Below are 10,000 nucleotides of genomic sequence, written 5' to 3'. Positions count from 1 at the left end.
ACGGACAAAACCAGTCAAATATCAATGAGTTCATTTTCTAAACTATAGCGAACAAACTGTGATAATGTGAGAAATGTTGAAGGCGTCTGAATAAATTTGACTGTTTGATACTTAAAGTAAAGTATTTCCGGCTGATGTCCTGAAGTGTGTAGGTTTGCCTTCAGGACGTCATTCTGGGCAATTTGTAGTTACAGGCGAGAGAATAATGATCCAGTTTCTCTCGGCCAGACGATGCCAGCAGAAACCCAAACCCACTCCTGAAACATGCAGGAGCTATTAAACACAACAGCTCTCTAATATCTCCTTTCTACCAGTGAGTCAACAACTTTACCTGTCCCAGGGGTGTTTACCTGGCATCTGTGTGTGTGCGTGCGTGTGTGTGTGTGTGTGTAAACTCAGAGACTGCGGTCAGCAGCGCGTTCACATGCTAATGGCATCTGATGACTCACTGTGTGGTGAATAGGAGATTACTCCGGCTTTCCAAATATTCTCCTTGCGTTCGGCTTGGGAAAGTCCCAGTAATGTGCTATAGATAGCTCTCCTGAAGCAGCTCAGTCATCCTTAAAGGAATAGTTTCACTCACACTCATGTCATTCCAAACCTGAAGGACTTTCTTTTGTCATAATGATGTTTAGCATAGTGTTTACACCACTCTTTTCTGTACAAATTAATCATATTATTATATGGAAGCTTGTTTACGCCACAGAATAATAATAAAAACACGTAATTTGCAACTTTTTATCTCACAACTTTACAACAAAACACCACAAAATGCAAAAAAGCCATAAAATGCCACAAAGTGCCATAAAACACCATAAAATGCAGCAACAACCCCCCCCCCCCCCCCCCAAAAAAAAGAAAAATGCAACGAAACATCACAAAACAAAATGCAACAAAATGCAAAAAAGCCAGAAAAAGCCAGAAAACACTATAAAATAAAACACCACAGAGCGCAACCCCCCCCCAAAAAATAAAACAAAATGCCACAAAATGCAAAAAAACAAACAAACAGAAAAATCCATAAAACACTATAAAATAAAACACAACAAAACGCAACCCCCCCCCCCCTAAAAAAAAAGAAAAAATACAAAAAAACATCATAAAACATCATAAAACAAAATGCAACAAAATGGCATAAAAAAATGCCACAAAATGCATCAAAACAAAACTAAACGTCACAAAATTCCACAAAAACAAAAAGCCACAAAAAACGCGTTTAAAAATTAAAAAAATATAAACGTCTTAAATGTAAAAATTTAAAAGTCAACATTTAGACATGTTATAATATACAGAATATAGAATATAATGGTGGATTTTGATTGTTAATTGTAAATGAAACAAAATGCCTTCAAATAAATTAAAATAAACTTGAATTGAATTGAAATTTGTCAATATTAAATCGCAATCCATTCTCTTTTATGAAAAATGTTTGGACATTGTGCCTCAAATCTCCTTTGTGATCCACACTGTAAGTTTTTTTTTTTTACTTTCTGAAGAAAAAAACATTTCAGTCTTTCTATCTTTCAGTGATCCACACTGTCAAAAATTAAACAAGCTCATTGAAACACACACACAAAAAAAAAAAACACATTTCAGTCCTTCTACTTCAAAATCCATTTCTTTGTAATTATTTGTGAAATTTGTCTCAGTATAAAAACTGTTTCTAGCGCAGATTCTTCACAGGCCGGGACAGACATGAGGGTTAATAAATGATGACAGAGTTTATCCTGGGGAAGAATAACACGTGAAAGCTTGATTTACTCTAAATGACCTCATAATAAAACACTTTTCAGAACAGCTCTGTTTATTAACCTCATCCTCTAAACTCCTGTGATCATCATCATGTCTCGATTATCACACACAGATCTCACACATTCAAGGTGAGGTCATACATTTGTGTGTTGTGGCTAATAATGTCGTGATGCATGAGGTCATTTCCTCTCCAAAGAACCAGAGAAAAACACTTAAAAGACAATTAACGTTCAGTATTATTACACTTTCAGATGAGAACAGAACTAATCTGAGATGGATAATGACTCTAACTTTGCAACACTGACTGTTATTGAACTGAACTGAATCAACATTGAACTGAATTGATCTGAATAATATCACTATTGTCTTTACAGCTGAAATATGTTTTATAATTGATGAACATTAACACTGTTATTTTCCTGTTTACTTCTGTGAAACTGTTTTGAATCTGTAAAGCGCTACAAATAAAGGCATGAAATACATTTCTTGTCAATAAATCATAATTTCATAAGTCATAAGAAATGCTAGATAAGAGGATATAATCATTTGGCGCCAGTTGCATAAACTGCTTAAACTTCTAGTTAGTTAGTTAATGTTTCGTTTATGACTGGTCATAAGTTTTTAAAAGTCAAGTCAGCTTTATTTCTATAGCCCTTTATACAAGACAGATTGTACCAAAGCAGCTTCACTGTAATAAACAGGGAAATAAAGTCAGTTGCATAAAAACTTAGATTGGTCACTTACAACTTAGATACTTTGAAACAACTTTTTATCAGGTATTGTTAGTAAATGCAAATAATGGTAACGTTAAATTAAACATGAAAATATATTTAAAACTTAGAAAAATCATTTCATACGATGTACAAGTTAAGTATTATCATTGAGTTAAATGTGACATTTTGACGTAGAAAGACTGAAATTGAACGTACTCCATTTATCTGTGTTTTATGTACAACTTTGAAAAATAATTACATATAGGAACGCCAAGAAACTCTCTGACTTAAATGTGGAAATCTTTTTTTATTTTTTACATTGTACACTAAAAATATTTTAAGGATTTACATTGAAACAATTTCCACTCAGAAATTACAAGTAAATTTCACAAATAATTACAAAGAAATGGCAGGAAACACATTGAACTAAATGTGGAAATCTTTTAAAACTTTGAAAAAATCTTCTTTTTTTTTTTTTTACATTGTACACTGAAATATTTAGTGTAGGATTTAAATTGAAACAATTTTCACTCCAAAAAGTAAATTTCACAAATAATAATAATAATAAAAAATCATCAAGTGACAATAACTTCAATGTGAAAATCTTTAAAAACTTTGAAAAATCTCTTTTTTTACAGTGTACACTAATAAAAATAGTTATAGGATTTACTTTGAAACAATTTTCTGAAATTTCTAGTAAATTTTACAAATACTTAAATAAATGACAAAAATGAAAATCTATTTAAAACTTGGAAAAATCATTTTATACAGTCTACAAAATATTATTTATCAAAGTATTATCATTGAATTAAATGTGACATTTTGAAGTAGAAAGACTGAACTAGAACTCCATTTATCTTTGTTTTATGTACAACTTTACAGTGTTCACTGAACAATTGTTGTAGGATTTACATTGAAACAATTTCCACTCAGAAATTACAAGTAAATTTCACAAATAATTACAAAGAAACGGCAAGAAACACATTGAACTAAATGTGGAAATCTTTTAAAACTTTGAAAAAAAAATATTTTTTACATTGTTCACTGAAATATTTAGTGTAGGATTTAAATTGAAACAATTTTCACTCAAAAAAGTAAATTTAACAAATAATTAAAAAAAAAATCATCAAGTGACAATAACTTAAATGTGAAAATCTTTAAAAACTTTGAAAAATCTCTTTTTTTTTTACAGTGTACACTAACAAAAATAGTTGTAGGATTTACTTTGAAACAATTTTCCAAAATTTCTAGTAAATTTAACAAATACTTACAAAGAAATGACAAACATGAATATCTATTTGGACTTGGAAAAATCAAAATATTATATATCAAAGTATCATTGAATTAAATGTGACATTTTGAAGTAGAAAGACTGAACTAGAACTCCATTTATCTTTGTTTTATGTACAACTTTACAGTGTTCACTGAACAATTGTTGTAGGATTTACTTTGAAACAATTTACACTCAGAAATTACAAGTAAATTTCACAAATAATTACAAAGAAACGGCAAGAAACACATTGAACTAAATGTGGAAATCTTTTAAAACTTTGAAAAATATATATTTTTTACATTGTTCACTGAAATATTTAGTGTAGGGTTTAAATTGAAACAATTTTCACTCAAAAAAGTAAATTTCACAAATAATTAAAAAAAAGAAATCATCAAGTGACAATAACTTCAATGTGAAAATCTTCAAAAACTTTGAAAAATCTCTTTTTTTACAGTGTACACTAACAAAAATAGTTGTAGGATTTACTTTGAAACAATTTTCCAAAATTTCTAGTAAATTTAACAAATACTTACAAAGAAATGACAAACATGAATATCTATTTGGACTTGGAAAATCAAAATATTATATATCAAAGTATCATTGAATTAAATGTGACATTTTGAAGTAGAAAGACTGAAATAGAACTCCATTTATCTTTGTTTTATGTACAACTTTACAGTGTTCACTGAACAATTGTTGTAGGATTTACTTTGAAACAATTTACACTCAGAAAATGCAAGTAAATTTCACAATTAATAACAACGAAACAGCAAGTGACAATGACTTAAATGTGCAAATCTTTAAAAAAAACCTAGAAAAATCAAAAAAAAAAAAATAGTCGTAGGATTTACTTTGAAACAATTTTCAGAAATTTCCAGTAAATTTCACAAATACTTCCAAAGAAATGACAAACTAAACATGAAAACTTGTAAAAAATAATTTGATACAGTGTCAAAATACATGATCCTTATGCGAGTTGTGCAGATGTGTAGTGTGTAGACATGCATGTGTGTGTGTGATGCGTTCGGGCTCAGAACAAAGTCAGATGAGGTAGAAGTGTAAACAACACATTTAAGAGTCATTTGACCCGAGGTGGGAACAGGTAATCAGAGACTGACCTCAGTAAAGCCGCTTCTCATTTCACCAGAGTAATACCATCACAAGAAACCTGCCGACAGTCCACCAGAGAAAGTCACTAACCCTGCCAGACACAAACACACAATCGCAGCGCAACAGTACGTGTGATATATATCGCAACGGCAACATAATGCGTGTCTATCTGCGCAGATCATCTCAGACTCTTCATTTATTCAGCTCGCTCAGTTTCAAATAATGGTCATATTATCATGCTGCAACGATAAAAAAATGCAACAACATGCTTGAGTTACTGTAATGAATATGGCAGAGGTGTTGTGTAAATTATTAATCTGCAAAAGGCCGTCGATATTAAAGACAGAGAGGGAAAATCAATCATTTCCATTCCAGAAGTCAGTGAAACGCGAGCCGTGTTAGGAGGGGATTCACACCAAGTATCAGTCCATGAAGGTCTTAATGTATATGACATTAATTATTTAAACCAGCAGCTGAGAGACTTTCCAGAGTCCCCAGACCGTGTGTGTGTGTGTGTGTGTGTGTGTTTGAACGATGGCGAGGACGTGTTGATCATGAGTCCTCGTCCAGACAGACGTTATGGAATGAGAAATGATGTCAGATTCTTTAATACATGGAAAACAAAAGTATTGTCAATCAACTCCGACCAGACAGATCAGCGACAACTCAGATGAGACAGAGTCAAGCAACACTGTTAACACACACAATCAGACACGCAACAATTCTCAATGCAAGGAGTTTTAATGCATCACAAACTGGGCCGGAAGCGATGCTTGAATCATACATCAAAATGTCTGAAAATCAAGTTAAACACACTTTAAAAAGTGGTAACTTGCCATTGTTTCTTTAAAAAGCTATTTACTTGATTCAACTCATAAAAAAATTATATTTTGTTGGTATAAATTAATGTATTTATGTTGAATCAGCCATATTAAATAATATTTTTTGATTTGACCGGTTGATGTGATATTTGTTTCAGTGTATAAAATCTAATTGTAAATAAAGATGTAAAAGGAAAAGATTTGACAAAAATAAGTTTTGAATGCTAAAACAATAGATCTATAGTGTTGAATATCTTGCAATTTACTGTATAGATTTTATATTGTGAAAAAGTTTCCTAAACTAAAAAGCTAAACTAAATCAATATACATTTACTTTTGCACAATGATACAGGATTAAAAATAATCTTCTGTTGTGGGAAAATTGATCAAAATCAAGCAAGTTTATGCTTAAAATGAGAAATATATATATATATATATATATATATATATATATATATATATATATATATATATATATATATATATATATATATATACAGTATATATATCTGCTAATGTGGTCGGAAAAATAAACTTGTAAAGAACTTTGAAATGTAACTTAATTAATTTAGTTGAATTTAGGTTTATTCACCAATACTAAATAATATTTCTGACTTGAGTAAAACCATGTAGTTAATTTAGATGTTAGGTTACCACTTTTTTCAATATATAAAATCAAGTTGTAAAGAAAGAAAACATTTGACAAAAATGAGATAAAGCCTTTATGTGTTTACGCCTCTTCTTGCACTGGATATGAATTGAATTTCCTACTTTTTATTTGATAGGTTTCAGGTTTGATTTGTTACAGTCTCATGAAGTAACAATGAACAGCACGTCTTACTTGCAGCATTTCAGATCTGACGGCTCTCTAGAGGAGGGACTGAAGAGAACAGGGTTTTTCTGCTGAATTGAGTTCGGCATCGACCACAAGCCGAAGATGTGTGTGTGTGTGTGTGTGGAGGGGAAATACGTGTGTCAGACAGGAGGGTGTTGAGCATGAGGTGATAGTTGAACATTTAACCACATGAATGATGTGAGGCATGACATCATCACCTGCTCTGCTCCAGTGAAGCGTGTGTGTGTGTGTGTGTGTGTGTGTGTGTGTGTGTGTGTGTGTGTGTGTGTGTGTGTGACCAAAGGCAGTTCATTTGGAAAATCACACTGTGGTTCAGGGTCTTAATGTGTGAAAGAAAGCAGAAGATCCGCTCACTCATCCTGCAGAAACACAAGAGAAGGACACACTGATTATTCAACGTTTTCTCACGATTCTTCTGCAATTTCTTGAAAAAAAACACACAAAAAAAACCACGACGGGGTCATTTAAATAAAACTAAAACTATTACAAACATTTCTCTTAATAGAAATAAAATATAAATACTTGTTAAAAAAAAAAAGTAAAAGAAATTTTAAATGAAATAAGTTTAAACACTAAAATTATTACCAGGAAATAAATAAAAACTAGTGCTGTCAACACGATTAATTTTGATATAAAAATAAATATTTGTTTTAAAATTAATTTTGTTGGTATACATTCAAGTATTAAGGTTGATTCAGCAATATTAAATAATATTCGATTACTCGAATAATCACGATTAATCACATGTAACATAAAAGTTAGGGATATAACAAACACACACACACACACACACACACACACACACACACACACACACACTGGGATAGTTACACTGATGTGAGTACACAACAGATAGTTATACTGTATATGTATATATATATATATATATTGATTTGACATCACTAATAAAAAGTAAAACTAACTAAAACAAAAGAAATAAAAATAAATTAAACCTAAATAGCAATATTAAAAAATTACTTAAGTATATATAACGACATTATTAAAAATGAAACTAACCTTAACATGAAAACAAATAATATCAAAATCAAAGAAATTCAAAAGATTAATAAAACCATAATAAAACTGAAATAACACTGACACGCGTAACACTTTAAAATAAAGTCTCATTTGTTAACATACAAAAAACAAATAAAACTTTTGATTGTAAAAATGTATTAGTAAATGCTTAAATCAATGCTGTAGTATTGTTCATTGTTAAAATGCGTTAACTAGTGTTGAAAAATGAAACCTTACTAAAATATTTCATAGTACATAATAAATCTGATGCTTTAAAAATGACGTTCATCTGTCTAACAAATTTAGATAAATATATTGTGACTTGAAAACTAGTTAAATTTGCATGAAGCATGTTTTTAGGTTACCTGGAAAAAAACAACAAAAAACAAACAAACATGTTTTACAGTCAATAGTTGTCTTACAGTTACACTTACAAGCTATAAAATGAGAATCTCAGTTCATATTGAGATATTTGACTCTCGATTGAGAGCACAGTATAACACTTCTAGATTTGAGCAACATTGCATTTGTCTTTCCAAATATACACACATTTTATTTCCTTCTAAGTTATGCTTGGTCTTCTCAATGATTAGCAGTAAACTTTACAACTCACACAAAGTCAATATCATCTGAGAAACGGAGAGGTTTATGTGTGTGTGTCTTCAGCGCTGACCAGTGTTTCACCGCATTCTTGGGTGATGAGGTGACGCTGTTAACTAGTCTTTGATGTGAGTCTATCTAGCGGCCGATCAATAGACGCGCTCATGGCAAGTAAATCCCACATCAAAGCGCATCAGTGTGCAAACACACATCCACACGATTCCTCATTAGAGGAGTGAAGAGGTCCGTCGTCTCCTCAGGCCAGACCATGTTCAACATAGACTATCCTAGAACCAATTAGAAATTAAGCTGATATGAAATTTGCACAGATAATCAAAATTGAGAGATATGTGTGTCTGTTGTTCATTAACTCTGCCAGCTCGATAATATCAAATTCGGTCATTAGGTTAATAAGTTTGGAATTAGAATAATCGTTTGAACTAATGGAACTGACACATACACTAAATTTCTAAATATTTAGTGGGGTTTGCTACAGTAAGTGGATCTTCACTAGTGCTAAAGCAAGCAAGCAACTTTATTTATACAATCATCGCCCTAAAGAACCACAACTTCCAAATCCTTCCTGGAAGAAAGTGCTTGACTTTAGCAATTGATCTCAAGTTAAAAAAGATACCTTTAAAGTGGTGTGAAAATCCAGCTTTTAATGTTGTTTGGTGTTTTTAAAATGCTTTAAGACAAACCACGTGTAAATTCATAAGTCGACGTGGATCTCTGAGCTGCTGTGAGTGAGTGGAGGCGGGGCTAATTTGCATATTCATAGAACCACATGTACTAAATGAGGCAAGGGTGTCGAGTTACGTTCAAGATATTTCAAGGAATGAAGAATTTTTTTCAAGGAAAAAACATTGAAATTTGTCATTTTGGTGATCAAAGATGAGTTTTATGGTATAAAATGGGGACTTTAACAATCTGTTTATTAAATTTTAGTGATGAGCCCATAGTTTCCCCTAAACTCTTTACACAATCTTCAAGCTTTAAGGACAGGGAACGTAGCTGACCAGCGAAGGAAAGCCTACAATCAAAACCTCAGTTTTACTCTCATTTAACTGGAGAAAGTTGTTAGAGCTCACAGGGAAATAAAACTCAAGATCATCGGCATAACAATGGCATAAAAATACTCTACTCCTGAAAAATAGAGCTCAGAGGAAGCATATACAGAGAGAACAGCAGCGGCCCCAAAACCGAACCCTGAGGAATGCCACATACATAGTGCTATTGCTCATAGTTAGCATTGTTGATTTGAGTTATGATGAAGGAGGAGATCGAACTCTGAACTATCTCGGGCCCTATCATCCTATCAGTTTTCTTTTTCATGTCCTTCGCCACGTTGTTTAAATAGCAAATGCACTCGCGCCCATCTGTGCACCCATGGGCTGCTGGTCTGAAAACGAGGTGTGTGTTCAGGCACATTGATGGCACGTTGCTATTTTGAGGCAACTGAAATAGACTGAGTCACTGAGCCAATGACCTACAAAAACCTAGTCTAAAGTCAATGGCGTAATATTTTTTAGGGTTATTTAAAGAGCGCGTTTGTAATATATGACCCTGGACCACAAAACCAGTCACATGGGTAAATTTTCTGAAATTGAGATTTATACATAATCTGAAAGCAGAATAAATAAGCTTTCCATTGATGTACAGTATGGTTGTTGTTTGGTTTGTTGGCCGATATACAACTCTTCGAAAATCTGGAATCTGAGGGAGCAAAAAAATCGAAACATTGAGAAAATCTCCTTTAAAGTTGTTCATTTATGTTCACGATTGTGCTGCATTCACTCACAGAAATACATGTTTTATATATTTACGGTAGGAAATTTACAAAATATCTTCATAGAAC

At 32.0% G+C, this 10,000-nt stretch overlaps 1 long non-coding RNA gene across 1 annotated transcript in view; it reads right to left on the bottom strand.

The window, feature by feature from the left end:
* Positions 1-6,457: 6,457 nt before the first annotated feature.
* The window catches only part of LOC307147689, a 249,122-nt gene continuing 245,579 nt past the window's right edge, over positions 6,458-10,000 (bottom strand). Inside the window, exon 3 of the long non-coding RNA XR_013819348.1 lies at positions 6,458-6,884. This is a non-coding gene — a long non-coding RNA (uncharacterized lncRNA). The remainder of the gene's footprint in view (positions 6,885-10,000) is intronic.

The sequence above is a fragment of the Squalius cephalus genome (assembly GCF_949319135.1).
Source record: "Squalius cephalus genome assembly, chromosome: 20".
NCBI classification, from domain to species: Eukaryota; Metazoa; Chordata; class Actinopteri; order Cypriniformes; family Leuciscidae; genus Squalius; species Squalius cephalus.
The sequence above is the reverse complement of the archived record's forward strand: the minus strand, read 5'-3'. Positions and strand labels throughout refer to the sequence as shown.